This window comes from Sciurus carolinensis, chromosome 16 (assembly GCF_902686445.1).
Source record: "Sciurus carolinensis chromosome 16, mSciCar1.2, whole genome shotgun sequence".
Classification (NCBI taxonomy): domain Eukaryota; kingdom Metazoa; phylum Chordata; class Mammalia; order Rodentia; family Sciuridae; genus Sciurus; species Sciurus carolinensis.
In genome coordinates, this window is record NC_062228.1 from 45,869,801 (window position 1) to 45,891,705 (window position 21,905).

The following is a 21,905-nucleotide window of genomic DNA, read 5'->3' on the forward strand; positions in this document are numbered from 1 at the left end:
GCAAATGGATGAAACTGGAGAATATCATGCTAAGTGAGATAAGCCAATCTCAAAAAAGCAAAGGATGAATGATATCGCTAATAAGTGGATGATGACACATAATGGGGAGTGGGAGGGTTTAGTGTTAGGGTTAGAGTGAGGGTTAGGGAGGGGGGCAAGAATGGAGGAAGGAAGGACTGTATAGCGGGAAAAGAGGGATGGGAGGGGTGGGGGGGAAGGGAAAAAATGACAGAATGAATCAAACAACAATAGCCTATGTAAATTTATGATTACACAAATGGTATGCCTTAACACCATGTACAAACAGAGAAACAACATGTATCCCATTTGTTTACAATAATAAATAAAAATAAAAATTAAAAAAAGAAAGAAAAAAAATTCCACTTTCTAAACTGAAACTCATTACTCAGCTGGAGCAAGGGGAAGAGCCCTGGAGAGAGGAGAGAAAACATTTGCCAGGCCTCTGTCCAGGTGAGTGTGAGCATGGGATAGATGGGACAGCACACTGCTTGGCAGATAGGGCAGGAAGAGGCATTTCTCAGATCCTGGGAAGAAGCTCCTCTGCAGGCCTCCTAGGCCACTGGTGAGGCTTTCTGGCATTGCCTTCCTTGCAGAATATAATCTTCAGTTGAGGGAGGAACTTTTCTGAGGGAGGATCTCTTCCTTCCTCCTGAAATCCTCCCTTACTTGTCTTTGTCTTCTCTATAATGATTTCCAGGTTCCTAGTCTTTTTTCTTTCCTACAGATCTTAAAAACTATACCTACCACATTGGCATTAAATCTTTTGGATGCTGTTTCCTCTTATGCTAAGAATAACTGAATATCTCCACTTCTCCAGATTATAGCAAGCTGTGAATAATAATAAAATACATACTCATGTGCCAGCACTCTGGTTTTACAAATAAAACATTACCTAATCAGTTGTATCACATACCTCCCCAGAGCCCTGCCCAAAGGGAACTGTATTTCAATATTAGGAATTTATAATGCCCAATTATGTCTCTCTGGAACTTGTAAATGTAATAAGCTTTGTTTTCTTTTTTTCTGACCCTCTCTTCTGTATTTTCTTTTGGCCATACCTGACTGTGTATCTTGTAAAAAAAATATAAAACAGGATACAGATATCTTGCATATGTTTTGGTACATTTATCTGTAGTATTTATATTTATGTTGTCATGTTTTTATATGCTATTCTAAATGGAATTGAATTTTAAATTTTGACCTTCAGTTGTTCCCTACTAGTATAGTGAGAATACTATTTGTGTATTGTCCTTGTTTCCTGTCACTTTGCTTAATTCATTTATGAATTATAGCTTTTTTTCTAGATTCTTAGAATTTTCCATGTGTAGGTCATGTCATCTATGAGTAAAGACACTTTTACTCTTCCTTTTTAAATGGAATGCTTTTGATCCTTCCTCCCCTTCTTTCATCCTTCCATCTTTCCCTAGTTCTCTCTTATTTGTCTCTTTTCTTCTTCTTTTTGCCTTATTGCAATTGCTAGGACCATTGGTACAATGTTGAATAGATGTTGTGAAAGTGAACATTCTTTCCCTGTTCCTTGCATTGGACGGGAAGTGTTCACTTTCATCACATAGTATCATGTTAATTTTATCAGGTGACCAATTTCCCTTCTGTTCCTATTTTGTTGAGTTTTTATCATGGATGAGTTGAATTTTGTCTCATGAATATTATGTTTTTATTTAGCTCAGATGTCACAAAATTAGGACTGGGGTTGTGGCTCAGTGGTGAGCACTTACCTAGCATGTGTGAGGCACTGGGTTCAATTCTCAGCACCACATATAAATAAATGAATAAAATAAAGGTTCATCAACAACTAAAATATTTTTTTTAATTTTAAAAAAAGAAGTCACAAAATGACACCTTCAGTGGTCAAGTTTTTTCTTTGTAAATAGAATTCATGTAAATAAAGTTTTATTAGAAAACAGCCATACCCACCTAATTTACATATTGTCTCTTGATGTTTTCAGATTATCAATAGAACTGAATACTTAGATTGTGTGGTGTACAAGCCTATAAATATATATTTGTTTGACTTTTGAAGAAAAAAATTTCAGACCCTTGCTTTAGGAGATATTACAGCATTTCTTCTTTAGTTTGTTAATATGATGTATTGTATTGATTGATTTTTGAAAGTTGAATAAGCCTTTCATTTTTGAAGTAAACTTTATTTTATCATATTATATATTTTTTGATGTATTATTGAGTTTGATTTACTAATGTTTTGCTAAGAATTTTTATCAGTGTTCATGAGGAATTTTGATTGGTACTTTCTTTAAGTCTTAGTCTGGTTTTGATATGAGAGTAATAGTAACTTCATAAAATGAGTTCAGAGTTATCCCTTCTCTGTTTTATTGAAAGTTTATTAGAGGGGTTGGGGTTGTGGCTCAGTGGCACAGTGCTCACCTAGCACATGTGAGGTCCTGGATTTGATCCTCAACATCACAAAAAAATACAATAAAGGTATTGTGTCCAACTACAACTAAAAATATATATTTTTAAAGTTTATTAGAATTGGTATTCTTTTCTTAATATTTGAGAGAATTTACCAGTGAGGTTTTCCTTGAGGTAAGATTTTAAATTTCAGATTCTATTTACTTAATAGATACATGATTATTTTCTTTCTGTTTCTTTTTATATCAACTTAAAATTTTTAGGGGGAGGCACCAGGGAATGAACTCAGGGGTTCTTGTATATTTCAATCAATGTATCCACTTAATTTGTTTTAGCTAGAGATTTATTAAATTTGTGTATCTTTGTAAAGAACCAACTTTTGATTTAATTGATATATTTGGTGGTACTATGGATTGAACCCAGGACCTTATACATGCTAGGTAAGCAATCTACTACTGAGTTTTTAATTGTGAAACAGGACTTTGATAAGTTGTTTGCACTGACCTGGAACTTGACACACCTGCCTCAGCCTCCCAATTAGTTGGGATTTCAAGGATACAGTACCATAACAAACAGCTTCAAATTAATTTTCTTTTCTTAAAATATGGAACACTTCACAATGTGCATGTCATCCTTGCCCAGGGGCCATGCTCATCTTCTCTGGATTATTCCAATTTTAATATGTGTGTGGTTGAAGTGAGCCCTCAAATTTATTGTTTCAGAAATTTTCATTTTTATCTTTTTGTCCCCTTCTACTTTGTGCTTGATTTGCTCTTTTTATCCTACTTTCTTGATGTAAAACTTAAGATAATAGTATAGACCTTCTTTTCTGGTTCAATAATGTATAGCTATCCATCTCTTTCAAAACCTTGCCTAGCTGACTCCTACAAACTTTGATATGTTTTCATTGTCATTTAGTTCAGAGAATCATCTCATTTATTTTATTCTTTAACCTACAGGTAGTTTAGAAGTGAGTTGCTTGATTTCTAGATATCTGGAATTTTCTAGATATTTTATTATTATTGGTTTTTAATTTAATTGCATTGTTGAGGGAACATATACTTGTTTTCAGTTTTCAAAATCTGTTGAGAGTAATTTTATGACACAGCACATGTCTGTTTTGGTGGACATCCTAAGAGCACTTAAAAATAAAAAGTATTTTCTGGGCTGGGATTGTGGCTTAATGGTAGAGCACTTACCTAGCATGTGAGGCACTGGGTTCAATCCTTACCACCACATTCAACACTAAATAAAATAGTTATAAAAAAATCCACAAAAAAAAAAACACAGTATGTACATTCTGCAGTTGTTGGTGTAGGGTTCTATAAATGCTAGTTAGGTCATGTTGATGATATTGAGATAATTTATATTGTTGATTATGTCTAAGTTTTTGACCATTATTTCAAAGAGTATTCTTTATCATTTTAAATTTATCTGATTATCTCTAATAATGTCTCAAATTTTGATTCATATAGTTTGAAAAAAGGATTTTTTTCCCCTGTGCTGGGGATTGAACCCAGGACCTTACACATGCTAGGCAAGTGCTCTACCACTGAGCTAAACCCCCAGTCCTACTTTGAAATTTCACTATGAGGCACATATACATTAATAATGATTATAACTGGTTACTGCATTGATTTTCATCATTTTGCAGTTTTCTGTTTTTATTAATATTCTTTGTTTTAGAGTATATTGTCTGATATTAAATAACAGTTAACTTTTTATGATTATTCTCTGCCCGGCATACTTTTGTCCCTTGTTTTTCATTTCAATCTATTTATGTGTCTTTGTATTTTAAAAAGGTCTTTTGTATGAAGGAAAGAAGGACTGTATAGAGGGAAAAGAGGGGTGGGAGGGGTGGGGGGGAAGGGAAAAAAAAATAATGAATCAAACATCATTGCCCTATGTTAACATATGATTACACAAATGGTATGCCTTGACTCCATGTACAAATAGAGAAACAACATGTATCCCATTTGTATACAATAATAATAATAAAAAAAGAGACCCCAGAATAAAATCAACCTTGCCATAAGTTCTAATGTTCTATACTAGGGTAACTACAGTTCATAATAACCTATTAAATATTTTATGAAGAACTGGAAGAGAAGAGGTCAAAGGCCCCAATCACCAAGTAATGATAAGGAGATGGAAACATTCATTACCCTGATTTAATCAGTACATATTATACACATGTACTGAAATATCACATTGAACCTCATAAATCGGTATAATTATTATGATAATAAAAATTTATTAAAAATATTTAAGAAGTTGAAAATGTTAACTACTCTGGTTTGATCATTGTATACTCTATAGGTATAACAAATTATCCACTGTAGTCCATAAATTTATATAATTAAAATAATTGTTAATGAAAAGTAAAAAAAAATAATAATAAATTAAAAAAATTAAAAAAAAATAAAAAGGTCTTTTGTGACACTGTAAGGTTGTAAGGTTTTTTTTTTTCTTGTTTGTTTGTGATGCTGGGGATTCAACCCATGGCTTTGTGCATGCCAGGCAAGCACTCTACCAACTAAGCTACATCCACAGTGCATTGGTTCTTTTTTATTCAGTTTGATGATCTCTACATTTTGATTGCAGCTTTTAGTGCATTTGTACCCAGTGTTACTATAGATATAGAAATTTTATTTTATTTTATTTATTTTTTTATTTGTTCTAATTAATTGTACATGACTGGAAATTTTATTTTTGTCAGATTTTTATTTTCTGTCTGATCTGGTTTTCCATCCTCTGTACCGTCTTCAGCATACATTTTTTTAAAACCAAATATTTATTGGCTGCTTATGTGAATTTTTGGGTGTGGCTTTTCCAGGGACTACAAAGTGTCTTTAATCAATTTAATTAATTATTTAATTGCTTCAGATAGTGTAAGAATCTTGCAAGAGTGTGTTTACATTCTCCTCTTCTTTAGCATTGTTATGTACATTATGCCTGTACAATCCTAAACCCAAAACTATAGTGTTAAAATATTTTTTAATATTCTATTTAATTTTGCAGTTTTGGGGATTGAATCCAGGGCCTCACACATGGTAGGCAAACACTTTACCAGTGAGTTATATCCATGGTCCATGTAACAGTTTTTAAGCAGTCATATAACACAGTCATATACTTTTAAAGAAACTAGGAGAAGTATGCATATAGAAGATGTGTGAGCGTGGTGTGTGTGATATCTACCCATATTTCTGGTACCTGTCACACTTTTATATCACACAAACTTATCTGGTATCATTTTCTTTTATGTGGAAAGACTTTCTATAGAATTTAATACAGTCAACTGGCATTGAATTTTTCAGTTTAATCTGAAAATGTTATTATTTCCCCCTTCATCATATAGATAAAGAATTGTTGGTTGAAACATTTTCTTTCAGGGTTGCAATGTTTTCTGGTTTTCATATTTTTTAAAGAATTACAGTTTTAGATGGATAGAATGCCTTTATTTTATTTAATTTATTTATTTTTTTGGTGGGCACCAGGGATTAAACGCAGGGGCACTAGACCACTGAGCCACATCCCCAACCAATTTTGTATTTTATTTAGAGACAGGGTCTCACTGAGTTGTTTAGCACCTCATTTTTGCACAGAAAAGAGTAGCCAAGATTCAAAATTCCATGTTCTAGTCATGATGCCATTTTATGTGAAAATTCTAAAGCTTCAGCAGGCCCCCCAGTGAGAGCCTTTCTGCACAGAACCAGCTCCAAGTCCCAGAGCCAACAGTGAGCTCCAGCCCACAGGCAGCTTCAGAGACCAGGACAGGGCAGCCAGGGACTTCCCGAAGCAGCCCTGCTCCCTCTGTCGGAAGGCGCCTTTCAAGGCTAGCTTCTCAAAGCAGACTGCCCAGTGCGAGTCTCTCTAACAGAGCCAGCCACAAGTCCCGGAGCCAGCAGAGAGCTCTGACCCGCAGGCAGCCTCTGGGACCAGGACATAGCAGTCAGAGACTTCTCCAGGTGGCCCTGCCCCCTCCGGCCTCAGGGCCTTTCCACGGGGTGATCCAAGATGGCAGACTAGAGGGTGATTGCATCTCCTGTCACTCCAGAACCCAGGATTCAAGAAAGGGAGGCATTGAGAGACTTCGGACTAAAATAGAGTCACGGGTGAGTCTCCCCCAACAGGTGAAGCTCGACCTGGGTGGCAGGCCCAGATAGGGGCAGCTTATCAGAGCAGGGCAGTGCAGCTAGAGACTTCCCCAGGTACCCCTGCTCCCTCCAGCAGTGGGCTTCTCCCACACGGCCAGCTTCTCAGAGCAGGCCCTCCAGTGAGAGCCTTTCTGCACAGAACCAGATCCAAGTCCCTGAGCCAGGGCGAGCTCCGGCTTGTAGGCAGCTTCAGGGACCAGGACGGGACAGCCAGGGACTTCACCAAGCAGCCTTGCTCCCTCTGACAGCAGGCTCCTTTCAGGGCCAGCTTCTCGGAGCAGACCACCCAGTGAGAGCCTTTCCACACAGAGCCAGGTCCAAGCCCTGGAACCAGTAGTAGGCTAGGGGCAGCTTTCTTTGGAAGCACTGCGTTATCAAGTTCCTCTAAGACTTCAGGCTACTGAAGGCTGGGAGGTGACATACTGGAAATCTATAGGGACACTATAAGTCAATAGAGGAAATCTGCACTATCTCAGAGTCCCACTGATATCTGACCAATATGAGAAAACAAGGGAAGAAAATGTCCCAAACAAACCTAGATACTATATCAATAAAACCCAATGACAGCACAGCAGAAGTAATGTCAGAAAGGGAGTTCAGAATGTACATAATTAAAACAATCAGAGAAGAAAAAGAGATGAAAGAGCAAATGCAGGCATTGAAGGAGGAGATGAAAGAGCAAATGCAGGCATTAAATGATCACACCAATCAACAGTTAAAAGAGCAAATACAGGAAGCAAGAGATCATTTCATTAAAGAGTTGGAGATATGAAATGAAGGAAATGATAAACCAAGTTAAAAACTCCATAGAAAGCATAACCAATAGGACAGAACGCATGGAAGACAGAACCTCAGACAAATATTTTGAAGAAAACATATTTAATCTTGAAAATAAAGTTGACCAAACAGAGAAGATAGTAAGAAATCATGAACAGAATCTACAAGAATTATGGGATATCATGAAAAGGACAAATTTAAGAATTATTGGCATTGAGGAAGGCTTAGAGAAACAAACCAAAGGAATGAACAATCTATTCAATGAAATAATATCAGAAAATTTCTCAAATCTGAAGAATGAAATGGAAAACCAAGTACAAGAGGCTTATAGGACTCCAAATATACAAAATTACAACAGACCTACACCAAGGCAATTTATTATGAAAATACCTAACATACAAAATAAAGACAAAATTTTAAAGGCCACAAGAGAAAAGAATCAAATTACTTTCAGGGGGAAACCAATAAGAATATCAGCAGATTTTTCAATCCAGACCCTAAAAGCTAGAAGGGCCTGGAACAACATTTACCAAGCCCTGAAAGAAAACGGATGCCAACCAAGAATCTTACACCCAGCAAAACTTACTTTCAGATTTGATGAAGAAATAAGATCCTTCCATGATAAGCAAAAGCTAAAGGAATATACAAAAAGAAAGCCAGCATTACAGAATATTCTCAGCAAAATATTCCATTAGGAAGAGATGAAAAACAATGATGCAAATCAGCAACAGGAGGAACTAGCCTAAAGGAATAGCCAAATAAAGGAGAAACCAAACCATGTCAAAAAACAAAAATGAGTCAAATGACTGGGAGTACAAATCATATCACAATAGTAACCCTGAATATTAATAAACTGAACTCATCAATAAAAAGACATAGACTGGCAGATTGGATTAAAAAGAAAGATCCAACAATTTGCTGCCTGCAAGAGATTCATCTCATAGAAAGAGATACCCATAGACTAAAGGTGAAAGGATGGGAAAAAACATACCATGCACATGGACACAGCAAAAAAGCTGGAGTATCCATCCTCATTTCAGATAATGTGGACTTCAAGCCAAAACTAGTCAGAAGGGATAAAGAAGGACATTACATACTGCTTAAGGGAAGCATAAATCAGCAAGACATAACAATCATGAATATCTATGCCCCAAACATTGGCTCATCCATGTACGTCAAACAAATCCTTCTCAATTACAGAAATGAAATAGACCACAACACAATAATACTAGGCAATTTTTACAAACCTCTCTCACCACTGGATAGATCTTCAAAACAAAAATTGAATAAAGAAACCATAGATCTCAAAAACACAAACAACAATTTAGACTTAACAGACATATATAGAATATACCATCCAACAAAGAATGAATACACTTTCTTCTCAGCAACACATGGATCCTTCTCTAAAATAGACCATATTTTATGCCACAAAGCTACTGTTAGCAAATACAAGAAGATAGAGATACTACCTTATACTCTATCAGATCATAATGGATTGAAATTAGAAATAAATGACAGAATAAAAAACAGAAACTTCTCTAATACCTGGAGATTAAATAATACACTATTATATGATGAATGGATAACAGAAGACAACAGGAGGGAAATAAAAAAATTCTTAGAAGTAAACGAGAACAAAGACACATCCTATCAAAATCTCTGGGACACTATAAAAGCAGTACTTAGAGGAAGATTTATTTCATGGGGCTCATTCAACAAAAGAAGTAGAAATCAACCAATAAACGACTTAACACTACAGCTCAAAGCCCTAGAAAAAGAAGAGCAGACCAACACCAAATGTAGTAGAAGACAGGAAATAGTTAAAATCAGAGCCGAAATCAATGGAATTGAAACAAAAGAAACAATTAGAAAAATTAACAAAATAAATAGTTGGTTCTTTGAAAAAATAAACAAAATTTATAAACCCTTAGCCACACTAACAAAGAGAAAGAGGGAGAAATCTCAAATTACTAAAATTCAGAATGAACAAGGAAATATCACAACAGACAAGAGTGAAATACAAAACATAATTAGAAGTTACTTTGAAAACCTATACTCCAACAAAACAGAAAACCTCAAAGACATCAACAAGTTTCTAGAGACATATGAATTACTTAAACTGAACAAGGAGGATATACACAACTTAAATAAATCAATTTCAAGCAATGAAATAGAAGAGGTCATCAAAAGACTACCAACAAAGAAAAGTCTGGGACCAGATGGGTCCTCAGCTGAGTTCTAAAAAACCTTTAAAGAAGAGCTCTTTCCAATACTCCTCAAAGTATTACATGAAATAGAAGAGGAGGGAATCCTCCCAAACTCATTCTATGAAGCCAATATCACCCTGATACCTAAACAAGACAGAGACACATCGAGGAAAGAAAATTTCAGACCAATATCCTTAATGAACATCGATGCAAAAATTCTCAGCTTGGACTCGGAGCAACCACTGGGGCTCCGGGCGGCTGCCTGAGGAGGAGCTGCGTGGCGAGCTGTTTGGACTCAGAACGACCACTTCTGAACACCGGGGGGTTGCCCGGAGGAAGAGGGGAAGCATGGCTGGTCGCTGGGTCTAGGAGTGACTGCATCAGAGCCACAGGCAGCTGCCAGAGGAGGAGCTGCATGGTGAGCTGTTTAAACTCAGAGCGACTGCTTCTGAACACTGGGGGGTTGCCTGGAGGAAGAGGAGGAGCTCGGCGGGTCACTTGACCTAGGAGTGACTGCATTAGAGCCACAGGCAGTTGCCAGAGGAGGAGCTGCGTGGCGAGCTGTTTGAACTCAGAGCGACCACTTCTGAACACCGGGGGATTGCCCGGAGGAAGAGGAGAAGTGTGGCGGATCGCTTGGTCTAGGAGTGACTGCATCAGAGCCACAGGCGGTTGCCAGAGGAGGAGGCGAGTGGTGAGTTGATTGGACTAAAAGCGACCGCTCCTGAACACCAGTGGCCTGCCTGGAGGAGGAGCGTGGTGAGTCACTTGCTCTCGGAGCCACAGCTCCTGAACACCCAGGGGGCTACCCCAAGAAGGAGGAGGAGGAACAGGGCGGGTCACTTGGACTTGGAGTGACTGCCTAGGGCTACGGGCAGTTGGCGGGAGGAGGTGATGCAAAATGAGTTGCTTGGACTCCTAGTGACTGCGTCAGAAACCGGGCCGCTGTCCGGAGGAGGAGGTGCGTGGCGGGTCTCTGGGTATCGGAGCTATTGTACGGGGCTCCAGGTGGCGGCTCAGAGGAGGGGCCGCATAGCCAGGCGATTAGGTGCAGAGTAGGGTCCCAGGAGCTAGGGGGCTTCTTGCTGGAAGAGCCGCACAGAGACACGCCTAGGGGCGCAGCGAAGTTTCCAGGACTGCAGGCAGATTCTCTGGGAGAGGCAGCCTAAGGAGACTCACCTGCGAAGGGCGAGGCTCCCAGGCCCAGGAAGTAGGTCCGGGCCCCTGGGAACATTGCAGAGGAAGATAGCCCAGCCCAGGCAGTAGTTGTAGATTGAGGGGAACCTCTAGGAGGGGAACTGACCAGCAAGACGTCCCCACCAAGTGAGTCTTCCCTGCCGGGTGAGGTTTTCCCATAGGGACAGTAAAACCAGAGACACAGGCACAAACAGGCCTTGCCTCAGCCCGCAGCCTAGTTCCCCATTGGATGACCATTGGTCAACAAGTGGAGGCACCTCTGCCCACTAGCAGGGAATATACACCACCTGAGGGTCACCACCCCTAGAGAGGCAGCTTCTTCATGGAGCTCCACATTATCAACTTCCTCCAAGACTTCAGGCTACTGAAGGATAAGAGGGGATATACTAGCAATCTTCAGGGACATTATAAGTCAATAGAGGAAATCTGCAATATCTTAATGACCCACTGATTCCTGAACAATATGAGCAAACAAGGGAAGAAAATGCCCCAAACAAATCTAGATGTTACATCAATAACATCCAATGACAGCATGGCAGAAGAAATGACAGAAAGGGAGTTCAGAATGTGCATAATTAAAATGATTAGAGAAGCAAACGAAGAGATGAAAGAGCAAATGCAGGCATTGAATGATCGCACCAATCAACAGTTAACAGAGCAAATTCAGGAAGCAAAAGATCATTTCAATAAAGAGTTAAAGATATTGAAAAAAACAAACAGAAATCCTTGAAATGCAGGAAACAATAAACCAAATTAAGAACTCCATAGAAAGCATAACCAATAGGATAGAACACCTGGAAGACACAACTTCAGATATTGAAGACAAAATATTTAACCTCGAAAACAAAGTTGAACAAACAGAGAAGATGGTAAGAAATCATGAACAGAATCTGCAAGAACTATGGGATATCATGAAAAGGCCAAATTTGAGAATTATTGGGATTGAGGAAGGCTTAGAGAAACACACCAAAGGAATGAACAATCTATTCAATGAAATAATATCAGAAAATTTCCCAAATCTGAAGAATGAAATGGAAAATCAAGTCCAAGAGGCTTATAGGACTCCAAATACACAAAATTACAACAGACCCACACCAAGGCACATTATAATGAAAATACCTAACATACAAAATAAAGACAGAATTTTAAAGGCTGTGAGAGAAAAGAACCAAATTACATTCAGGGGGAAACCAATATGAATATCAGCAGATTTTTCAATCCAGACCCTAAAAGCTAGAAGGGCCTGGAACAACATTTTTCAAGCTCTGAAAGAAAATGGATGCCAACCAAGAATCTTATGCCCAGCAAAACTTACCTTCAAATTTCATGATGAAATAAAATCATTCCATGATAAACAAAAGCTAAAAGAATTTACAAAAAGAAAGCCAGCATTACAGAACATTCTCAGCAAAATATTTCATGAGGAAGAGATAAAAACAAAGAAGCAAATCAGCAAAGGGAGGAATTATCCTAAAGGAACTGTCAAATAAAGGAGGAACCAAGATGTGTCAAAAAAGAAATAAATAAATAAATAAAATTTTAAATATGAACCAAATGACCGGGAATACAAATCATATCTCAATAATAACCCTGAATGTTAATGGCCTGAATTCATCAATCAAAAGACATAGACTGGCAGATTGGATAAAAAAGAAAGATCCAACAATATGTTGCCTGCAAGAGACTCACCTCATAGAAAGAGATACCCATAGACTAAAGGTGAAAGGATGGGGAAAAACATACCATGCACATGGACTCAGCAAAAAAGCTGGAGTATCCATCCTCATTTCAGATAATGTGGACTTCAAGCCAATGTTAGTCAGAAGGGATAAAGAAGGACATTTCATACTGCTTAAGGGAAGCATAAATCAGCAAGATATAACAATCATAAACATCTATGCCCCAAACAGTGGCTCATCCATGTATGTTAAACAAATCCTTCTCAATTTTAGAAACCAAATAGACCATAACACAATAATACTAGGTGATTTTAACACGCCTCTCTCACCACTGGACAGATCTTCCAAACAAAAATTGAACAAAGAAACCATAGATCTCAATAACACAATCAATAATTTAGACTTAACAGACATATATAGAATATACCATCCAACCAAGAGCGAATACACTTTCTTCTCAGCAGCACATGGATCCTTCTCTAAAATAGACCATATATTATGCCACAAAGCTAATGTCAGCAAATACAAGAAGATAGAGACACTACCTTGTATTCTATCAGATCATAATGGATTGAAGTTAGAAATAAATGAAAGAGTAAAAAACAGAAATTACTCCAACACCTGGAGATTAAACAATATGCTATTATATGATGAATGGATAACAGAAGATATTAGGAAGGAAATTAAAAAATTCTTAGAGGTAAATGAGAAGAAAGAAACATATCAAAATCTCTGGGACACTATGAAAGCAGTACTTAGAGGAAGATTTATTTCATGGAGCACATTTAATAAAAGAAGTAAAACTCAAAAAATAAATGACCTAACACTACAGCTCAAAGCCCTAGAAAAAGAAGAACAGACCAACACCAAAAGTAGTAGAAGACAGGAAATAGTTAATAGTTTTTTTTTTTGTTGTTGTTGTTTTTTTGGAGTCAGTATCTTGCTATGTTGTTTAGGGTGTCCGGGAATTCCTGGGCTCAAGAAATCCTCCTGTCTTACCCTACTGAGGATATAGGACTACTGAATACACCACTGTATTCAGTTTCCAGTTTAAAAGAATGGTAGAAATGGTTATTATTCCCAGGACCAACATGAATTTCCTTCAAAGAAATGATACTACAGCTGAGTGCCCAACCAGCAAAAGTTAAACAGATAATGACGTTAGCTTTACTATCTGTTATTGAGGAACTTACTGGATGTCCCTTTTTTTCCTTCTTTTTTTCCATTTTTTAGTACTGGGGATTGAACCAGAGTGTTCTTCCACTGAGCTACATCCTCAGACCTTTTCATTTTGAGACAGGGTCTAGCTAAGTTGCCAAGACTGGTCTCTGAGTTGTAATCTTTTTGCCTCAGCCTCCAAAGTTCTTGGGATTATAGGCATGGAGCACAACAGTGCCTGGCCTTGGTGGATGTCTTAGACATTGTGTGTTCTATTTTTTTTTTTATACTGGGGATTAATCTCAGGGTCACTTTAACACTGAGTTACATCCTCAGCTCTTTTCATTTTTTATTTTGAGACAGGGTCTTCCTAAATTGCTTAGGGCCTCAGTTAGTTGCTGATCAATTTGAACTTTTGATCCTCTTGCCTCAGCCTCCAAAGCAGCTGAGATTACAGGTGTGCACCACCACATCCGGTTCTTCTGTGGAAATTATTTTAAAGCTACATAAACAAAAGAATGGATCCACATCAATAATGTGTACTTGTCTCACCAAGGATTCCATTAACTGAAAACATGTAGTTTTAGTAGAATGACAGAACAATAATTCTATAATTCTATAATTCTATAATTATATTTATATATATTATTATTATTATTTATATATATTATAATTCTATATATTATTCTATAATTATAATTATAGAATTATAGAATTATAGTGCCATCAGAAAACAGCTGGTTTAGATTAGTGTACAGTATAGTAATGCTGTTGTTTCTCCAAAATCTTAAATAGGTAGATCTGGAAAATAAAGGAGGGAATAGGTCTTGTATTACATCACATCAGGCAAGTCTTCTTTGCCAGCCAGTAATATATTTGATTTTCATTCCCAAAAGTTTGAATTTTGCTATTTTTAAAGCCTTAGTTGCTTCTACCAGGGGATAGGTATGACTTCTACAGAATGTCACCTTAATTCTCAAAAAGGAGGCAGGAATATGTTAAGAGCATAAAGGAATCCTCTGGGATGCTTCTGGTAATTCCATGTCCACAAATAAATATTAATGCATGCATATAGCAACCTCAAAGTGGCAAGGTGGGTATTTCAGACTCTTCGGCAGTGCAAGTTTGCAGCAATCTAATTGGTAGATATTCCAGCTGAATGTACCACGAAATACCAATGGGAGAGTAGGCAGGAGGCATATGGTTGTTCACTGTAATATTCTTTTTCTGTTTAAAATTTCATAATAAATCATTGAACAACAAAGAGGAGGAGGAAGGAATATAATTTTGAGATGCTAGCCTAACATAGGAAATATGTGTGAATTCTTTCTTTGCTCCTACCATGGAATATGTTAATACATTCTTGGATGTTAGACCATTTGACTGGTAGGAAGTGGTATCTCAAGTGTACTTTGTCTTGCATTTTCTTTTTTTTTAAACTGGAGCTTTATAGTTTTACATAGTAGTTGGGTTCATCCTGACAACTCATACATGCATGGAAATCAATTTCAGTTCATGAACCTCTCCTTTTCCCTCCTGTCTTCCTTCCCCTCTGCCATTCCTCTATCCTACTAGACTTCTTTTCACTTATCTATCAATTTATATTTGGTTCTTATTTTTATTTGTTTCTTTTAGCTATTCATACTTTCATAGAGTATAACCTCCCATTCTTTTTTTTTTTTTTTTTTAAGAATCAAGACTTCAAGACTTTTGACTGGGTATGATGATGGTGCACACCTGTAATCCCAATGGCTTGGGAGGCTAAGGCAGGAGGATTGTGAGTTCAAAGCCAGCCTCAGCAATGGTGAAGCACTAAACAACTCAATGAGGCCTGTCTCTAACTAAAATACAAATTGGGGCTGGGGATATGGCCCAGTGGTTGAGTGACCCTGAGTTCAATCCTAGTACTCACAGCCCTAAAAAAAATCAAGACTTACTTTAACCAGTATTTCCAGACAACAAATAGCATTTTTCCAACATAAAACATCTTTGTATTCCCACAATAAACCACAGTGGTCATGATTTATTATGATTACTTTTACATAATATTGACATTAAACTTGCTAATATTTTGTTTGGAATTATTGCATCTCTTCTGAGATTTGTGATTTATTGGGACAATCTTGTCAGACTTTGGTATTTAGTGCAGAGTTGTAAAGTTAGGAAAATGTTCACTGTACCATTTTTGAGATTAAACAATGCAGTTGAACTGCTTTAGTCTGGATTTTGATTGCTGACATTGTTACCATGCTCAAGGCTGCTAATGTAATTATTTCATCTTTGCTGTCAGTTCACCTAAATTTTTCTCCTCTTAAAGACATATCATAGAGATTTCAAACTTCCATGCCATCTATGTTTTGCCTTTAATATTTGCAATAGGAAGTTTCCCTTTGAAATAAACTCATTTAAGTCCTTACTCTAAATTTTCATTTTTGTTTTGGAATGTTTTACTCACATCAGCAAATACCAAAATATATAGAAAAACAAGACAACTTTTAGTGTTTGTTTTAGCTCAGGTATCCCAAGACGCCTTCTCTACTGACCCAATCTAGAAATGGTAACTTCTTGAGGTAAGAATACCTCTCTTTCCCTCTCATCAGGTGTTTTCACAAAACTCTGATATTTTTAAAATTGAATTCCACTGCTAGCTACCCAAATGGAGACACAGAGCCAAAACAGACCACATACAGGAACAAAAACAGTACCTACAGTTCAGGTGCCTCTACCGCTCCAACCTGAACTCAGGGTACACAGGGGCGAATTCCACTGTGCCCAACAGAATTCAGAACACAGTTAAGAAGTCTCAAGCCTTGACCTACAATGTCCAGTCCCTAGCATATTCTCCTCATTCACAGCCACCCCTGATGGAGGCAAGGTCCAGGAGTTGCACCCCTGGGGCCCAGCTGCACAACCTAGGCAGGCAGAATGGCCCTGGCAGAGTCTGGAACCTGCAGCTGGAAAACATGTTTCAGGGGCTTTCTCCCAAAAGTCAGCCAACACACATGTGTGGACCAGAGGAAGAAATAACTTCCCATGATGTGGAGTTACCCTGGTCATGTACTCACATATGAACATAGGAAATTTATGTCCAGTTCATTCCACTGTCTTTCCCACTTCCATTCCCCCTCCCTTCCCTTCATTTCCCTTTGTCCAATTCAGTGAATTTCTACTCTGGTTCCTTATGTTCTCTAGCCTTCTCTTCCCCTTTCCTTTATTTTACTCTAACTCCAGCACAATAGATACAACAATTGACGTATGAGTCTTTGCATTTGGCTAATTTCACTTAGCATGATATTCTCCATTTCCAGCCATTTACTGGAAAATGCCATAATGTCATTCTTTTTTCTGGCTGAGTAGAACTCCATTGCATATAAATATACCACAATTTCCTAATCCATTCATCTATTGACAGGCATCTGGGTTGATTCCATAATTTAGCAATTTCTTAATCCATTCATCTATTGATGGGCATCTGGGTTGATTCCTCAATTTAGCTATTGTGAATTGTGCTGCTATAAATACTGATGTGACTGTATTGCTGTAGTATGTCAATTATAGATGTTTTGGGAAATACCAGGGAGTGGGACAGCTGGGTCATATGATGGTTCCATTCCTAGTTTTTTGAGAAATCTCCATACTGCTTTCCAGAGTGGTTGTACTTGTCTGAAAACCCAAGAACAATGTACAAATGTAGCTTTTCCCCATAAGCTTGCCAGCATTTATCATTATTCATATTCCTGATCACTGACATACAGACTGGAGTGAGATGAAATCATGGTGCAGTTTCGATCTGCATGTCTCTGATTGCTAGAGATGTTGAACATTGTTGGACATTTGTGTTTCTTATTTTGATAATTTTCTGTTTAGTTCTTTTGCTCATTCATAGATTGGATTATTTATTTGGTGTCATTTTTAAGTTTTTTGTATATTCTGGATATTAATATCTTATTGGAGATATAGTTGGCCAAGATTTTCTCCCATTCTGTAGGCCCTTCCTTCATGCTCTTAATCTTTTCCTTTGCTGGATAGAAACTTTTTAGTTTGTTGGCATCTCACTTATTGACTCTTGGTTTTATTCCTTGCACTTTGGGGTGTCTTGCAGGTTCCTTATGAGCAAGATGGAACAACTCTTTAAACTTTTACCTTGATATTCCATAACTAATGATGAATCAGTATATCCTTTCCTAAACATAGATTGCATTGTGAATTCTCTGCAGATGGGTGAATTGTGTACCACATCAAACTGTCTCCCATATTACACTTTTGATGTTTCTCAAAGGAAGGAATTAACCAACTTTGATTAATGAGTTACAAATAAAGCTATTCATAAGTTTTTTTTATTCATAAGTTTTTATACAATAATAAAGTTAGAGCTTGGAGAAAATACAGTCTCTAAATCTTCATGTTCATAATACTTCTCAGCAGTGTAAATATTGTGCTGTTGAACAAACCTTGAGTCATGATTATAGGTGTTCCCACAGTGTGTCCACGCAGAGTGATTCTAACCATTGTGAATTTTCTGCTCAGTAAATTATGAAGTGTGACTAAAGATGTGGTTACTTTTCTTCTGTTCACAAGGTTCTGCATCAGTATGGTTTTTTCTCTGTCACATAAACTCTTCACATTCTTATGATTTCATTCTGGTATGGAAAATCATGTTAATTAAATTCTGAGTCAAGAAAAAAAGGTCTTTCCTCATTCCTCGCATTCATAGTTTCTCTCACCGGTCTGAATTTCCTGATGTTGATTAAAATCTGAGCCATAAAGCAAGGTCTTTCCACTTTCCTTACACTTACAGAGTTTCCTCTCATAAATGTTCTCATGTAGAGCAAGATACAAAACCCAAATAAGTCTTCCCATGTCACTTACATTCATAAGGTTTCCTACCAGTATGAATTTACTGATGTTGAATAAGGTGTGAGCTATGGATGTAGGCTGTCCCACATTTCTCACATTGGTAGGGTTTCCTTCCAACATGAACATATGGGTGTTGGGCAAAACTTGTGCCACAAATCAAGGTTTTTTCCACATTCCTTATGTTAATGTGATTTCTCATCAATATGAATTTTCTTCTTTTTAAAAGTGTTCTGTGCACAGATGTTTTACAAGTCATTATATCCTATGTGACAAAAGTTACCATACTGATGGTCTCTTCTTCTAAGAGACCACTCACACCAGCATATTTTGGCATTATTAGGGAAGTATAAATTGCAGTCAAAATGAAAGTTATGAGACTATGAGCGTGAAAAGAAAAAAATTACATGAGAGAAAAACATGTAAAGTTATGCACATGATAATTACTAGAAATTTCAAAGAAAAAACATAGGAAACTAATATACTTGATCTAATTTATGATTATGTTGGGATACCTGCAGATGTCTTCTCAGTAATTAAAATAATATTTGGTAATCTACAAGTTGTTTGTAAACAGGATACTCTAAATAAGATGTACAGAAATCTGGTTTGAAGAGAATTACATAGAAAAGTATAAAAAGTAAAAAATTCACATAAAAAGTGTCCTTAGTTCAGAAAACTGACAGATGGAGTATAGTCTTATAAAATGTAATAACCTGGCACAGAAAGCCAAGTAGGAAAATACCAAAAACTACATAAACTTTTTTTTTTTTTTTTTTTTGGTACTAGAGGTAGAGCCCAGGGGTGCTTAACCACTGAACCACATCTCCAGTTCCATTTTTTCGTATTTTATAGACAGGGTCTTGCAGAGTTGCTAAGTGCCTCACTAAGTTGCTGAGATGGGATTTGAACTTGAAATCCTCCTGCCTCAGCCTCCTGAGCCACTGGGATTACAAGTGTGCACCACTGGGCCCTGCTAACATAAACTCATTTTTAACAGCTCATTTCTCATGCTGGCATATGAGGAACACACTGTGTTTTACCCATGGATTCAACAAAGTTCAAAATCAAAGGAGAAAACAACTTAATATGTAATGTAAAAACCTGATTTAACTTAAAAAGTTGACTCATTGAAATCATACAGTATTGCTTAAACAAAACTTACAGAATTATTAACATCTCAATATTTAGTCTCTTTTCCTGTTTTTTTTTTAATTTGTTTTCATTTTTTCGTTTTTTTTTTTTTTTGGTAGCTGGGACTGAATCATGGGATGGAGTGCTTGCTTAACCACTAAGCCACATCTGCCACTTTTTATGCTTTATTTTAAGAAAGGGTCTTGCTAAGTTGCTGAGGCTGGCCTCCAACTTAGGATCCTCCTGTCATAGCCTCCCAAGTCACTGAGATTACAGGCATACACTGCCACAGCTGACTTTGGTATTTATTTTCAAGAGTAAAAATTTTTATTGAATCATTGATAAACAACATATATGTAACTTTTATACATTCATCTTAGGTTTTGCATTTTCTGCAGTATTCTACACTATTTCAATTGAAGCAAGTTTTTCATAGTATTTTTTCTTAGTATTTCCCCTACATGAGGAGTTTTTATAGGACCCATAAATCTGTTTCTTAAATCCAAAAACTTTCTTATATTTTTCACACTTTCAGGGCTTTGATCCAGTGTGCATTTTTATATATGGGCCAAATGAGGAGTTTTACACCTTTTTCTAGTCATGGTCTCTGACTGTATTTTGTTCTTTCACATATGTGAACAGAACCAATATGACTAGAGATGTTCCACACGTCTTTCACTGATATGAGTTTTTTCCATCGTGCAATCTCACACTTGGTAGAAAATCTGTGGTAATGAAGCATTTATACATTCTATGCTTCAGGTTATTGTCTAGTGTGAATTCTTTCATGCTTGTGAAAGGCACTGCAGTGACTGAAGGCTTTCCCACATTGTTTACTTAGATAGGTGTACTCTACACTGAAAGTCTGTGTTTTGTTAAGGAACTCTGATCTCAGAAGCCTTTCCCACATTGATCACATACATAGGGTTTTTATGTAGTAAGTCATTTCATATATTTGAACAAAACTGAACTATCTAAGTATTTTCTCACCTTGTATACATTCTTGGTGTTACTCCAAAGTGTTCTTTCATTCCTTGAAAGCACTGGAGATAACTGAGTGATTCCCATTTTGCTTGCCTTTGTATGGTTTCTCTCCATATCCCTGACATTCATATCATTTTTATCCAGTACGAGCTCTGAAGGGAACATTAACACACGAATGACCAATGAGGACTTCTCCACACAAATTGCTTTGACCTGCTTTTACTCATGAAGTTTTCTTGTTTATTATAGAATCTACAGTCCTATTGAATATTTTTCCACATTTTGATTACCTATTTATGTTCAGAGTCTGTGCACCATTTGATCTCTAAAGAGGCCAGGTTCCTGAAGATTTCCCACATTACATCTCTGTAGAGCTTCTTTTGGAAAGGATGGAGTAAAGCCCACTCCTGTAGGGTAAAGCTCAGAACCACAGTCTAAAAGTTTGAGCCACATAGTTCTTTCATCAGCTGAGGTAGTGTCCCTAGGATGGAGCTGCCAGAAAGCAGTAGTATGAATTTTCTGATGTTGGGTTAGGTGTGACCAAAGAGTAAATGCTTTCCCACACTCCATACATTCATATGGTTTTGCACCATTGTGAATTCACTGATGTTTAATGAGATGTGATCTTTGACTAAATGCTTTTCTGCATTCACTACATCCATAGGGCTTTTCTCCAGTATGAATTCTATGATGTTGAGTAAGGTCTGAGTCACAGCTGAAGGCCTTCCCACATTCCTTACATCAATAGGACTTCCCACCAGTATGAACTCACTTGTGGACACTGAGCTGTGAATGAAATCTAAAGGCCTTCCCACATTCCTTACATTTTAAAGGTTTCTCCCCAGTATGAATTCTCCTGTGACAAGTAAGACTTGATCTCAAAATAAGTCTTGCCACATTCTTTACATTCATATCTTTTCTTACCAGTATAAACAGTCTGACATTGAGTAAGTTCCAAGTCAGGAAAAAAGGTTTTCCCACATTCTTTTTCTTCATATAATTTTTCACCAGTGTGAATTAACTGATGTTGAATATAGTCTGAGGCAGAACTAAAGACCTTTCCACATTCCTTCCATGGACACAATTTCTCATTAGTATGACTTTTCTGATGTTGAGTTAGGTGTGAGCCATGAGTAAAAGCTTTCCCACACTCCTTACATTCTTAAGGTTTTTCAACAGTGTGAATTCTCCGATGGTTATTAAGATGCGATTGCAGACTAAAGGCCTTTTTGCATTCACTACATTCATGGGGCTTTTCACCAGTGTGAATTCTCTGATGACAAGAAAGTTCTGAGCCACAATTGAAGGCCTTCCCACATTCCTTACATTTGAAAGGTTTCTCC

At 37.2% G+C, this 21,905-nt stretch overlaps 1 non-coding gene across 1 annotated transcript; it reads right to left on the reverse strand.

The window, feature by feature from the left end:
- Positions 1–3,010: 3,010 nt before the first annotated feature.
- LOC124967670 (U6 spliceosomal RNA) lies at positions 3,011–3,116 on the reverse strand. The gene has a single exon (XR_007105590.1). It is a non-coding gene; the product is annotated as a U6 spliceosomal RNA (small nuclear RNA).
- Positions 3,117–21,905: the final 18,789 nt, after the last annotated feature.